Source organism: Ambystoma mexicanum, chromosome 1p (genome assembly GCF_040938575.1).
Source record: "Ambystoma mexicanum isolate Mex_15411 chromosome 1p, UKY_AmexF1_1, whole genome shotgun sequence".
Taxonomy (NCBI): Eukaryota; Metazoa; Chordata; class Amphibia; order Caudata; family Ambystomatidae; genus Ambystoma; species Ambystoma mexicanum.
In genome coordinates, this window is record NC_090921.1 from 493,798,982 (window position 1) to 493,813,519 (window position 14,538).

The 14,538-nt window shown below is 45.8% G+C and overlaps 1 protein-coding gene across 1 annotated transcript in view; it reads left to right on the forward strand.

Annotated features, from left to right (window-relative positions):
• The first annotated feature begins 5,959 nt into the window (after positions 1-5,959).
• The window catches only part of LOC138573587 (TIR domain-containing adapter molecule 1-like), a 103,351-nt gene continuing 94,772 nt past the window's right edge, over positions 5,960-14,538 (forward strand). The window contains exon 1 of the mRNA XM_069649350.1: positions 5,960-6,039. The gene's annotated coding sequence lies outside the window, so the exon portion shown is untranslated. The remainder of the gene's footprint in view (positions 6,040-14,538) is intronic.

Consider the following 14,538-nt stretch of genomic DNA (forward strand, 5'->3'; position numbering starts at 1 on the left):
TCCAAATCAACCCTGTGGGAGGCATATAAAGCGGTGATACGTGGTCATATTATAGCGCTCACGGCACAAAGAAACAAACTGATAAATAAATGGGAGGCGGAACTAGAGGCAAAGAGCATGGAACTAAGAACGGAAATGGCACATAATAACTCCTTAAAAGTAAAAAGAGCATATAGACACGTCCAGGGCCAATTGGAGACTCTACACACCAAACGAGCTGAAAGACATCTCCTACACCTGAGGCAATGGTATTATACGAAATCGAACAAGGCAGACAAATTATTAGCCAGACAACTGCGGGGTAAACAACAAGCCCAATCGATAAAAGCTCTGTCAGACGAACAAGGACAAAGATATACATTAACAACGGAAATGGGAAAGATCTTCCAACAATATTACCAAAAGCTGTATGCCACAGATAATCCAAGAGAGGCGGACCAGTTGTCATACCTGGGAAATGTGACACTGCAGACGGTGACGCAAGAGGAGAAGCAGAGTCTGGACGAGCCTATTACAGAAAAAGAAGTGGAGGAGGCGATAAGGGCACTACCCAAAAATAAAGCACCGGGCCCGGACGGATTTACAGCACAATTCTATAGAACATACACAAGCGAACTGACCCCGTACCTAACAGAATTATTTAATATCTTCAAAGAAGACACGGACATCACCCCCTCCATGAATGAGACAAAGATCCTAGTCTTCCACAAGCCGGGGAAAAATCCGGAAACCCCAAGCTCTTACCGCCCCATTAATTAATTTGGACGCTAAATTATATACCAAAATCCTGGCAAAACGACTAGCGGCGGTACTCCCCAAGCTAATTCACCAGGACCAGTCCGGTTTTATCCACAAACCCACGACAACGTCCGTTGGATCACCCATTTGATAGAAAAGATCGGACACACCAAAGCAGAGGCCATTCTCCTGGCACTCGACGCAGAAAAAGCGTTCAACCGAGTGGAATGGTCCATGTTATTTCACATCCTAGGGAAAATGGGATTGGGAAAGGAATTCATAAAAATGATTCGAGCAAACTACAACAATCCATAGGCTCGGATAGCGGTGAATGGGGAACTCACAGAGTCATTCAAAATCCGAAGAGGCACCAAACAGGGGTGCCCGCTTTCCCCGCTTCTCTACGCCATCTTTCTGGAACCACTCTTGCAGAGGATCAGAGAAGTCCCAGAAATACAGGGAATCGACATGGGAGGCATTACACACAAAGCAATGGCATATGCAGATGATATGCTCCTAGCTCTTTCGAACCCGAAGGAATCCCTCCCTTGTCTGATGAGGGAAATAGAGAACTATGGCTCCATATCCGGATAGAAAATCAACAGACATAAATCGGAAATCTTAACCTTAGCAGGGAGCTATGAAGAAATCAGAAGTCTGGCGGCGGAGCTACAACTGAAAACATCGGAGAAAGGGATCAGATACCTGGGAGTCACCCTCACAAACAAAATCGCCAATCTCTATGCAGAAAATCTCCCCGGCCTCCTAGAAAAGATCAAAGGAGATCTGGCAAAATGGAATCCACTTTCAACTTCGTGGTGGGGAAGAATGACGGCAATCAAGATGACAGTCCTACCAAGACTGATATACACCTTCCAGGCACTCCCGATCCGAGTTCCCCCCTCATTTTTTAAAGCCCTCACAAAGGCAACATCGAGATACATTTGGCAAGCGAAAACCTCCAGACTATCGAGACAGTATCTAACAGCGCCAAGAGAACGGGGGGGAATGGCGTTGCCACACTTCAGACGATACTACGAGGCGGCCCAGCTATGGGTCCTCAAAGAATGGATCCCCGATACCTCTCAAAAGATTTGGGAGGCACAAGATAGAGCGGTGGCCAGAAACCGACTTTGCAAACTACTATGGATGAAACCGGAGGATAGACACCAGAACGTACGCATTAGCGAGGTGATGAGTACTCCACTAGATATATGGAATAATTTAACCCAAAACGAAATATTGACAATTGATCTGGCCCCCTTTATGCCGATACTAGATAACCCGGAATTCCAACCAGGCATGGAGAAGGGGTCCTATCACAAGTGGGAGGACGCAAATTGCACAAAAGTTGGGGACATGTTCGTTGGGCAGCAATTGAGGACGTTCTCGGACTGCAGTTCCCTATTGGGGTTGTCGTCGAAGGACAAATACAAATACGATCAGCTATGTCACTGGCTTTCCACCCCCCGGATAAAACTGGCAGTGAGCAGAGACTTGACGCCATTCGAAAAGTACATCCTGACAAACTCCGGATATAAAAAATTCTTATCAACAATATACAGATTTCTCAACACGCCGACAGAAAACGTCAAATGGGTATATATGAAAAAATGGGAGATCATGCTGGGGAAAGCGATTCCAAAAGAACATTGGGACTACTTATGAAACATCATCCCAAAATGGTCTAGGGCCATCCAGGTGCGAGAAGCGTGGATTAAAATTATGGTCCAATGGCACTACACCCCCGAAAAACTTCATAAAATGTATCCGTCCACACAAGATAAATGCTGGAGGGGCTGCCCCACAGCAGGGAACTGGAGACACATCTGGTGAGATTGCCCGAAGCTATCACAATAATGGACGGATATAAAAACCCATATGCAAGCCATGTTCGCCGGGGCCAAAAACCTGCAGGAAGAAGTATGGATGTGTGGTTTGTGGAACCATAAAGACAGGACTATGACGATCCCCCAAAAAAAGAACTTCATGGGACTCTTAACAGCGGCCTGGCTAGAAATAGCACAAAAATGGAAACAGCAATCTCCGCCGACAGGATTGGACTGGCTAAGACGAACCTGGTCCCATATCGCCATGGAAAGAATCACATACAACATTCAGAGAGAAGCCCAAAAGTTCCACTCAACCTGGGGTCCCGCATTGGAACATCTACAGAGCGACTATATGCTCCAATGGTGCCCCCATAAAATGTGTATATTGGACATGTTTAACTAATCCAGAACTCTAGAGACTTGTACCGCAACAGAACACTATCTGCATTCCGACGGCAGGAGAGGGGGAAGGAGGGAAGGGGGAAGAGTTAGGACTGACGTTCGGTCCTTGGTTTGTCAGTTATCATATAACACTACAGAACAAATGGGAAATGTATGTCTGTATCTATGCAAATGCCAATAAAACATGTTTTAAAAAAAGAAGTGGTCTTTAGGGTCTACCGGGTTCTTAGGGGATGTTTGGCTCTAGGGCCGTCCCTTTCTCACTATTGCTTCCCCGGCCTTCTACCCACCTCCCTAACCCAGGCGTCCTTAAATTGGATGTTCATTGCTTTCCAAAGGTGGACCCTATCTGTCTGATGTTCTGACTAAGGCTGTGAGAGGTTTCCCTAACTTCATGGCTGACTGCCTCCCTAGGGGCCTTTCAGTCTTGCCCTGGCATATCCTGCTTAGAGTTCTGGGGAGCTAGGGATGTTGCCTTATTTTGCTCCGTGCCACCTGATCTCCTTGCGCACACATTTTCACGTGCCCTCCTCTATACTGGGTGTCACATTGTCCTCCCACCATGTTCCAATCCCTCTGATCTCTCACTCCCCATTTCCACCTGCAACCTTTGTGATCTTACTTTTCTTCTTACTCCTGTTCTTCTATCGCTCATATCTCAAACTTCCCCGCTACGTCTACCTCCGTGGTTATCTTCTCTTCCCGCCTTCTCCTCACTCTACTTCCTTGCCTCTTGCTATTCTTCTGTTATAATCTCTCTCTTTCTCTCTGCTCCTACCACCTCTTCTATTCTCCCACTCCCTGTTGCTCTTACTATTCTCCCTCTACTATTATTCCTACTCCGTTATTTACACTATAACTCTACAATTTGTTGTCCCTCTAGTCTTATTTTTCACGGCTGTTACAACTACTACTATCCCTACTCCCAACTACTACTAACTCCCACTACCAATATATCTTTACTCTATCACTATTCCACCCATTCTTTACTCTCTGTGGTGGGGCAGAAGGACGCGGGCACAATGTTGACCTTTCCAGAGAATATTTTATTAAACTATAAGAAAACTGCATTTATCTGTTGGTGAGGTCTGGTATGCCAGTGGTTTGGGGGTTACTACGAGCTTACCCATTCAGCTCCCAGGGCCTAACAACCCTTCCCTCAGAACAAATAGAGGACTCAGCCAAGGGAAAGTTAGACTTTGGTTTATTACAAAAACCGACACGGATCATACAGGACATTAAAAAATCTACAGAGTCACTGCTCCAAAACCTGTGTCCTATTTCTTGCAGAGTGTCGTCACAACATGAGCTCTTTCCCGGAAAAATCCATCCCACTTTCTGGTTGGGCGATCAAAGTGGTATACAGTATAGGTTGCCCCTATGGATCTAAGTTAATTCGCCCTCTCATGTCAGGTTGTGCACCTGCCCCTTCCCCATGATAATATCTAGTACATTATTGCAGGGGTGCAGGATTACCATTGGCACTTGCCCTCTACCATTCACCCCTGGATTTCTGTCCCCTGATTGGCTGTAATTGGTCTCCACAGGCCTGGCACCCAGTTCTGTTCTCAGCACTCTGTACACCTCTTCAAGGTGTTGGGAATGACTATGTGTTGCCAATGTATCTGTTAGCAGTACCACTTTTACCTGTGAGAGTGCTTTCCACGTTGCAACGTTAACTTGTTCATGTTTCACTTCCTGTCTGTGGTGCTGAGAACTGTTTGTCTTCCCACTGCGGGTGAATAACCATTGTCTAGCTCGGCCGCATCACGTGATCGAGTACCATGAAATCAAGCTCTTCTGGTCTGCAATTTATGAGGATTTATTTAGTTTTTCTGCAGATGGCCCCTTGTCGTATTACGTTTGGAATGTGCTGCTTGCCTCTGACCTCGGCTGCAAGCCCTGGCGTGTGAAAGGGAATGCAAGCCCCGCCTCAGCTAACATTTGAGGGTGGGGGGCGCGGGCTTCAATCACCCAGAAGCCTGTTCCTGACGCTTTAAACTGTTAAAGGGCACAGAAGCCTCGCCACTCAGATAACATTTGGGGGCAAGGGGCGGGGCTTCAGCCGGTCAGCTCAATGACGTTGCGCGCCTGGTGTGGTTTGTTGTGATAGCGAGAGATGTTAAAATAACCTGCAGCATTTTTTATGCCACAAAGGAGGAAAACTGGTCTGGCCTCAGTTATTTAGGGGTGGGGTCTACACGGCAGGTCATGTATCTTGCCAAGTGGGGGGAGAGCTGTACCCGACTGCCCATATTAGTGCATTAGTACGTTCAGCTCGGTCTTGCACTAAAGTCAGAACAAGCGACAATTAATGCTTTGCGGGCGCAGCAACAGATACAACAAGAAAGACTCTTCTACGCTGTCCAAAACCAAAACGTTACCCTCTTTTGGTTTAGAGAAGTTGCCATGTATGGTACCATACATCTTATTTGAGTGCTTGCCGCTTACTAGTTTTGTAGCTACAGGTTCCCTGGTATGAACTTTTCTGGGAAAAATATGGCCACACCTTAAAAAAAAGATGAGTAATTTTTGGTGCCCTATGCTGGAGGGTATGTCAAAAGTGGCCTCAAAGGCGGTGTCTTCGTTTGCTCATGCGGATATTATTCTGTTATTTTGTTGGCTTGTGTGCAAGAGTTTAGCACTAGCTTCAACCCTAAGAGGCTACAAAATGTCAACCCAAAAAGCTACAAAAGCAGACAGCAAAAGTAAGGGGGTTAAAATGGGGTCTGTCTGATAGCAGAGGTGTGGCGGTCCTTTCCTAGCAACAACACTCAAAACAAACAAAACACGAAATGCCTAACTAAACCGAAAGTACGTCCGGCTCAGTGACTATGCCATCTCCCAGAACACCAGTGCGTGACTGTTTAAGGGAGTTGTAGTTCACAAGTTGGCAGCATGCTCATGCATTGCTATTTTTCACAGAAGTTGCAATACATCTCCCGACAACTATTAGCTTTTGGTTGGGCACACGAACTCGTGACGTCATTCAGTAGGCGGTGGCAGAAAAGCAGGAAATGAAAACTGGTTCGGTTGCGACTGACATGTGAAGGGTTGACAGTGACAGGTAAGTCTTATGGGGCCTCGATTTAACACGTCCCACTATGGCATTATCACCATCCTATCTGGCAGACGCAACTTGTGACTCGTGTTACTATATGTTTGATAATAACGGCTCCACTGTGACTCCACAGGACACATCTACAGTGGTAACGTGAGAGGGACAGTAAAGTCTCAGATCCGTCCAGCCTGAGAAATTAAAGACCGAGAACCTAGAGGATTCTATACTCTTTCTCTACCTGTGGAGTCCCTACGTGAATGGGTTAAATTGTAGAATGTATGTGTCACATTTCATTCTGTGGTTCCTTATGTAGTCCTGATTTTGCTTTGCGGTCTGGGTATTGTAGTTCTGCTTTCCCCAGTTCTGCTTTCCCCATTGTTAAGCCAGACCTACAACTAAAACAATGCAAAGAAAACAAGCAATAGCAATGTCAACAGTTTTGGCGTTTGTGAAGGCATGCTAAATGTTTTTGCCAGGCATTGCTGTAGTGGTATTAACTCACAGTCAATGGTAGCAGCTGCCAAATGCTGAAAGTACATAGACATATAATATCAGGTCCTGGCAAATGCCTAATACTTATACAAAAGGCAGAAATGTTGGCTTTGCCAGTGGTCGTTTTTAACGTGAAGGACATTTATAGTGCTTATAAATCGAGTGCCTGATGGCAGACCTGGTTAAGACAGTTTTACTACACCAGTAGTGCGTTTTCTGCTCCAATTAAGTCATTACCTCGCAGAAGACTGCTTTGAAAAAACACTAGTATGCACTTCGAGCACCGTTTGATGGTAAGATTTGATAATGTTAGCTCAAAGAGATCCCAGGAGGATGTGTTTTGGCCGGAGAGTGGCAGAAAGTGGGTGATAATGCCTATAGAGATTAGCATGGCCATGGACAGTCAATTGGTGGATCAATAGCCAAGCAACACCTACAAGCTTTGTGTCCCTCCTCGTATGCCATGTCTCCCTAGCTGTACTCTAACGCAATAGTTTCGCCTTATAGGTGGCTCTTTAGCACCGCCTAATAGCCAAAACAAAAAAGCAGGACTATAGACAAGCATCTGCCAAGTGGAAGTGGGCATGCTGGAAAAATGCTGAGGGAGATTGTGGTGTCCTATGATAAACTGAACATTTTCGTTTAGGAAACTGTGATAGAGGGCTGCAATGCAAAGCCTCGTTTTCTGGTATATGTTTGGAGACACACCAAAGGTACTCTGTACAGTCTTATTTATTACAATTTTAAATTCCATGAAAGTACTTTTTATGGTTAAGTTGGACTCCCCATAGAGAAACCTCTTTTTAGGTGTGTCATGTCCAGAGGACCTCTCTGGACGCTTACCCACATGGCCTCAGGCATGCATACTGCAAATCACAAGGCGGAGACAAGAGATTAAAGCACATCTTTATTCTCAACTTGTAACATGTGAACTGAACTTCCCGCCGCCCGCCCCTCCCCTTCTCGTTGCTACTGGCCCCTTACCACGTGATGTGAGGATCAGCCTTAAAGTGACAATATCACCACCGTGCCCCCCTCCCCCCGTACTAAACACAATGATGTACCCTAGTCCATTTCTTCAATCAGTCTTTGAGGTCGAATTCGAGCTCTCTGTCTCTGAGGTCGCACAATCATTCTCTGGTTGGAGCTGTCATCATGAACCTCAGGACATGTCCTGACTCTCACTTCACAAGAGTCTTCGCCGTCACCTTCATCTGATGGGTCCCACCTTTGGGACAGAGGGTCTGATAGGCGTGTTCTCAAAAGGATGACACCTGGTATTTTTCTGAAATGAGAGGAGTTTCGGGTAATTCTTCGATGTTCACCTTCAGCTGACACAAGGGAGCCTTTCACACGGGTCATCAGGGGTTCTTCATCAAACACAGCCATGTTCTTTCTGCTCTGAGGTTGTCGCACTATGACTACATCTCCTGGCTCCAGGTCATTGTCTCTGGCTCTTCTACTTTCATCAGCTTCTTTTTTCATGTTCACAGTTTGTCTGGTATCCTGCATTCTCATTTCAGCATCTCCTGGATAACTCTCCTCTAAACTGGTTGTATGTGGTAGTCTCGTTCTTATGTTTCTACCAAACATTATCTCTGATGGCAGCTTTCCCGTCTTGCTGTGCGGTATTCTGGCAGCAGTTGGCACAATACCTTCTCGACCGGTTCCCCAGTCAGCCGGGCAGTTTGTATATTCCTTTTTACGTTGCACATGAAACTTTCAACTGTACCATTGGCCTGTGGCCATAACGATGTAATTCTGCGATGCATGAAACCCATGTATTCCGCAAATACTTTGACGTCTTGTCCAGTGTAAGGAGGTGCATTGTCAGATTTTAGAACTTTGGGGATGCCATATGTGGCGAAAATCCTCTCAAGGGCAGGTATGGTGTGGATTGCTGATGTGGACAGTACCAGCTGTAAGTCTGGGAACCGCGAGTATTCGTCCACTGCTACTAGAATGTGTTCACCCCCTTCCAGTGGTCCAAAGAAATCCACTGCGATTTCGTCCCAGGCATTTTCTGGGAGATCTGTCATGCGCAGGGGTTCTGGTAGAGTGTGGGGATTCAGTACGGCAGATGTGGGGCATTGTTTGAGTAGACTTTCGACTTGGGAGTCTAAGTGAGTGAACCATACCTTTTGCCTGAGCATTCTCTTCGTGAATACTATTCCTCTGTGACCTTCATGTGATAGTTCTAGTACTTTCGGGCGTAGTGTGCAAGGGATCACTATTTTGGTTCCTTTGAGCAGTAACCCTCACTCCGTTTTGGTGAGTTCCTCCTTGACGGCTAACAGGCAGCCAATGTCCTGCTTTGCTTCCTCACAGGTGCTCTCCCCCGCCTGTTTAGCTTGTTTCCAGTGTCCCTTTTCAAGGCAGCTGAGTATCACCTACAGACCTTGATCATTTTCCGTCTCCTGTGCTATTTGGTGAGGGTCGAGTACTTTTGGCATATTTTCCTGCATGATGTAATGTATATATTGATCTGCAATGGAGGTGGCGGGCTGTGACTCTTTGCAGGGATGATGTGACAGAAAATCGGCCGGGTTGTGACCTTTCACTGGTCGATGTGTTATTTGAAAGCTGTAGTCCTGTAATCTGAGTGCCCATCGTGCAATCCTCGGCAGCATTTTTCCTTGCAGGTTTCCGTATATGAATTACAGGGCCTGGTGGTCGGTGACCACTGTGAATGGTTTAACTTAAAGAAAGAGGTGGAAGTGTTCACAGGCCCAGGCCACCGCCAGGCCCTCCTTTTCCGCCTGCGAATAAGCCTGTTCCATTTTTGATAGTCTCTTGCTGGCGTATGAAACAATATGTCTTGTATGGTTTCCTTGGAATCCAATTGCATTAGGATGGCGCCAAGTCCTACCATGCTGGCATCTACTATGAATTCTGTCTCTCTTTTGGAGTTGAAATATTCCATGTTCTTTGCATCCGATACGCGTTGTTTTATTGTTTAGAATGCCTGTTGGCATTCACCGCTCCACGCAAACTCTGTGTCTTGCTTTGTTAGTGCTCTTAGGAGTTCGCTAACCGATGCAAAGTCTTTTATGTAACGAGTGCAATAGCTGGCCCACCCCAGAATAGAGCGAACGACCGATATGTTTTTTGGTGGTTCTGCGTCTGTGAGTGCAGTGACCTTTTCAGGGTCTGGTGTCAGACCACACGATGAAAAGAGGTGTCCAAAGAATCTGTGTTTTGCTTTCTGAATTCACACATCTCTTTGGTCAAGGTGAGATGAGCCTCCTCGAGGGCCATGCAGACTCGAGTTAGCGTGTTGTCATGCTGCTCCTGATCTTGTCCGAATACTAAGATATCATTGCTGTAAATCAAGCAATTTGGTATGTGTTTTATGACATTGTGGATTTTGGATTGAAATATTTCTGCTGCGGATGAGACTCCGAAACAGAGGATTCTGTATCTAAATAAGCCTAAATGTGTGACAAATGTGGTGATGTAGCTGGAGTTTTTGTTCAATTCCAACTGGTGGTACCCTTTGTTGAGGTCCAACTTGGAGAACACAGTGGCGCCATTTAATAAGTGACCTATGTCGGTGATGCGTGGTGCTTGGTGGCGTTCCCTTAGGATGGCCTCATTTGGTCAACGCATATGCGGATGTCGGTGGAATCTTTTTTTGGTACTGGGAAAATCCGGGATAGAGGATGTGGGTCCTTCGGCAGGCTCGATAATATCTGCTTCAAGAAGTTTGTGGATTTCCTCTTTCACTTGCTTCTGTATATTTATGGGGTTACCCCGATAGTGTTGTGCTACAGGTGGTACTTGAGGATCAATGGGAAGTTCAATTTGCCTTTCTCTGTTTCCCCAGGCCCTTGAACAGTGCCAGGAATAGTTGCTCGATCTTGCCAGCTGGGTCAACATATTTGTGGGCCATGAGCCTGTATAACACGTGGATGAGGCCCATGTCAATAGCGGCTTTGTAGCTCAGGAAGCAACTGCTTTTTGGTGGCTGCCTTCAGTACATGCATCAGGGTCCTTTTGTTTGCCCTTTGTATGAGCACACCTCCATAAAGTATCCCTTGCACGGTAGGGGTGTTTTGGACCCATACAGGTAAATGTGGACTTCTACTGGTCGAAGGCGGGGAGCCTGTGGTAGACTGTCGTATACTTCCTCGCGTATCACATTTACGGTCGCTCCAGTGACCACTGGGAATTTGGCTGCCAAGTTGTTCACTTGAATTAGGAGGATTGGACTGTGTTCTTTCGCTGTTGGATTCCCAAGTGCATATAGATAGCCCCTTTTCTTGGGCTCATCGCTATGTTTTTCCTTCCTTCTGATGTCCTCTTCTGAGGATGCACTTGATCTGCTGTCTGGGAGTGTTCAACCAGGTTGACACATGACAATAGACTACCTAAAGTACATAGTCTTGTATCTGCAAACTTCTTAAATAGATAGAGTGGTTTCCACTAAGATGACAAACCCCATATGAAATATATTGTGTTTTTTAATAAGTAAGCGAGAAGAAATTGGTGATGCACCATATTTATGTCTGCATTGTTGATGTTCTCTCGGTTCTTCTTTTTTAACAAATTTCGAAATTGGTCTTTATACTGAATAAATTAATATAGAAGATGTCATGTTGTGATTGTTTGTTAGTTTTTGAATGAGATGGTTCTGTTCTCTTCTGCTCTTTGCCTTGTGCATTGGTAAGTGAAAGCTCTGTCCACCACGACTCTGTAGATCACCTCGCCTGACCTGGTAGTACAGAGAGAGGGGTAGCCGGTTCTCAATTTTGTATTTCTCAACCAGGTAGCGTACATGCCTCCTGGGCCTTATCCTTGATCTTGATGACGTTGGCTTGTTATCCCGCCAATCTCCTGACTTCCTCTCTTGAGGTCTTGTGTCTCCTCTTTCTTCTCTTGCCCGCCGTTGAGGTGGCTCATATGGGTGGTTCGACTATCTGGCCGCACTCTGTGCTTGCCGCTCTTTACCTGAGGGTGGTCTCCCTCCTGCTCCTTCCCCTTTCATTTGACTCCGGTATATACAACACACCACTTTAAAGTGATTTTCTCCCCCGCAGGCTGAACACTGTTGACCCATTGCGGGGCACGGACCTTCGTGCAGGAATAGCTGCATAACAGAACGACTGACCATTGCCTTTGGTCGTAAAGTCCAGTTTATTGATGCTGTCACATTTGCCATGGGTAATTTTTATGTCGCCTAGACTTTCAATTTGGGATGCCAGGGCTGCATCTGAACATGCAAGGCGTAGTATTTCTTCTAGTGAGCAAGATTTTTGCAGCAGTCGTTTCGAAAGTCTGCACATTCGCAGCCAGCGATGATTTGAGACCGTAGGGCGTCTTCATCGGAGTAGTTATTGAAGTTACAGTATTTCATTTTTAATCTCAGTAGCATGACAGATTTGTCCATGGATTTGTCTTTAATCTGTTTCGTCGTGTGGAGTAATATGCCTCTCATAATCCACATTTGTGTGAGGGGTGAAATAGTCCGTTAGTGCGGATTTGAGGTTTGTTCAGGTGTCTGTTGAGTCATTGGGGAGTTCCTCCCCTATGTCCCTGACATTTGGGCCAATGGACACTGTGAGGAGGCTGTGCTTTTTTTCTTCATCCACAGGACCAATTGTCTTAATGCATACCTCAAAATCTCTGACCCATCTTTTCCAGCGTGGTCCCAGGCTGCTGGATTCAGTGAGGTTGAAGTGTGTGGGCAATTGAGTAATGAGGCCATCTTGAATCTGGGACGGTAGTGTCGGGCCGGAGTGAGAGGATCTGTGAGCGTATCATCCCCAGACATGGTGCTCAGTAGTTGCTTGTTTCTCTGAGATGGTTTGAAGATCTGTTTTCTTCCCTTTCCCTCTCTTTATTTTACTCGAGTGTTCGTGGTCCCCTTGCGTAGCATGAGTGATTTGCACTGTTTCTGGGTACGGTTGGGTTTGATTTGGCCGCTTGATCTCCTTTTCGTGGTGGAAAATGGCCTTTGTTCCCTTTTTGTGCTATTTTGTGCTGGATGTGTGTTGCTGGCCACGTGGTCAGATACTTTTGTGAATGTGCGCCTGCGGCGCTTTTCGCCTAGTTCACTTATGCTGTGCGTACTAGCCTTCAATTCCTTCCGCGCTCTTAATGGGCGGGGATGCGCGCAGTTATAGGATAGTTCCGGGACTTTTTTTTATTGTCCCTACGGTTCGGCCATGTGTTTTTAAGCATAACTCGGTAGATCGTAGAAAACTTTCCTATGGACCTTACCCGACTTTTCGTCCATTAACGCACTCGAAATCAGCCGCCATTTTCTGATAATCCTATCATTTCCCCCCATCTCCCTGGCTCACCTGCTTTTGCGGCACTAAATCAAATCCCCCGCCCCTGAAACAGACTTTATCAAAACATTCATATTCCCCGCCTCTATCCGTGACGTGACTGAGCTGCGTAGGCAAACGCGCCCAGGCGTCTTCTACGCGACTCCACACAGAACCCGGAAATCAACACAGATGAGCTCACACAACACAGCGCGCCACAATTGGGAATATGAAACTGTACTTCTAAATTAAACCGCAAGATTGTACATTTGGTAAAGTACATTTATTTGACATCAAATGTTTTGAGAATATTCAGCGATTTGCATTTTTATTTGCTCACGTTCCAAAAAGTGTGTTTTGAGGCACGCGATGTTCCTTTGCTGTACACAGGGTCTTAGATCATCTCACAATACAGCGCCACAATTCGGAATATGAAACTGTGGTTTAAAAGCAAACGGCAAGATTGTACATTTGGTAAAGTACATTTATTGGACATCAAATGTTTAGAGAATATTCAGCGATTTGCATTTTTCTTTGCTCTCGATCCAAAATAGTTCGTCTTGAGGCAAGCGATGTTCGTGTGCAGTACACAGGGTGTTGGTTTACGATAAAATAAGCTCTTCGGTCGCACTGATAATCGCATGGCTGTTCCAACAACGAGGCACTAGGCCACCACAACGGTCTGTATGTTGCATCTAGCCGTTAGTACCGCGTAAGGGCATACTTGTACTTGGCGATCGTCCCATAAAATGGTCAGGGTGGTAACGTTGTTCACGCGGAGAAGCAACTGGTGGTTGAAAAACCCATCCGCCGGTTCTCGTGACACATGCAATAATGAACGATGTACCTGTTTGAAAAACATAAAAAATGAAATTAGTCTCACCATCAGATCTTTATTAAAATTATTCATTTTATATATTCGGTCGGGAAATTATTTCATAGCTAGGACAGTGCAACTGGGTATTATACGTCAAGGGGGGGCTGTAGGATACTGAGACAGTCCCCCAGTGCAGGGGTTGACAGGGAGGCAGTGCAGGTGGAGAGTGGAAGGGCCCAGGACCGAGGTCGCAGACAGTGGACCAGTTGTAGCAGGGGAGAGGGAGAGAGAAAGCAGAAGCAAAGAGGAAGGTTTTGAGGTGCTTCCGTAAAAGGAGATGGTTCTCCTCAAGATAGTGCGCGGTACAAAACAATATGCCACATAGAACGAACAAGTTTAATTTGCGGTATAAACTCATCTAAAGAGTTACTTACATTATATTTGCATTTTCCATTGTTTCTGTGCGTAGGGCAGCCCCGAAATACCACTCCTTCTATGCCGACGTTATTTCTTCTAATGAACGAATATTAAATGGCTATCGTTTCTGAAATTTTATTCATTATCGTTTCTTACGTTATTGCACCACACCCCCAAAAAGAAGTCTTTTGGGATGGTCCCGGCCTGTCAAGGTCAAATAACAATAGAACCTTATACTGAGTCGTGGGCCATTCCGGCACCCGAGCAAAAAATCAAAGCAGCTGACCTTCACTTTGAACGAGCACACACTCCTAGCTAGCTACATTCAGTGTGAGGCCATCTCACAGGACTTGAAATTTACACTCCATCTTTGCATTTTGTCTGCGTGCTTTGCAGCCCCAGAGAACCATAAATACGGAGACATTCTATATTTCTTGAAAAATGATTTATATTACTGTTTGGTTTAATTTAATGCGCAAATGAACAAGGTTGGATAGACACATTGCA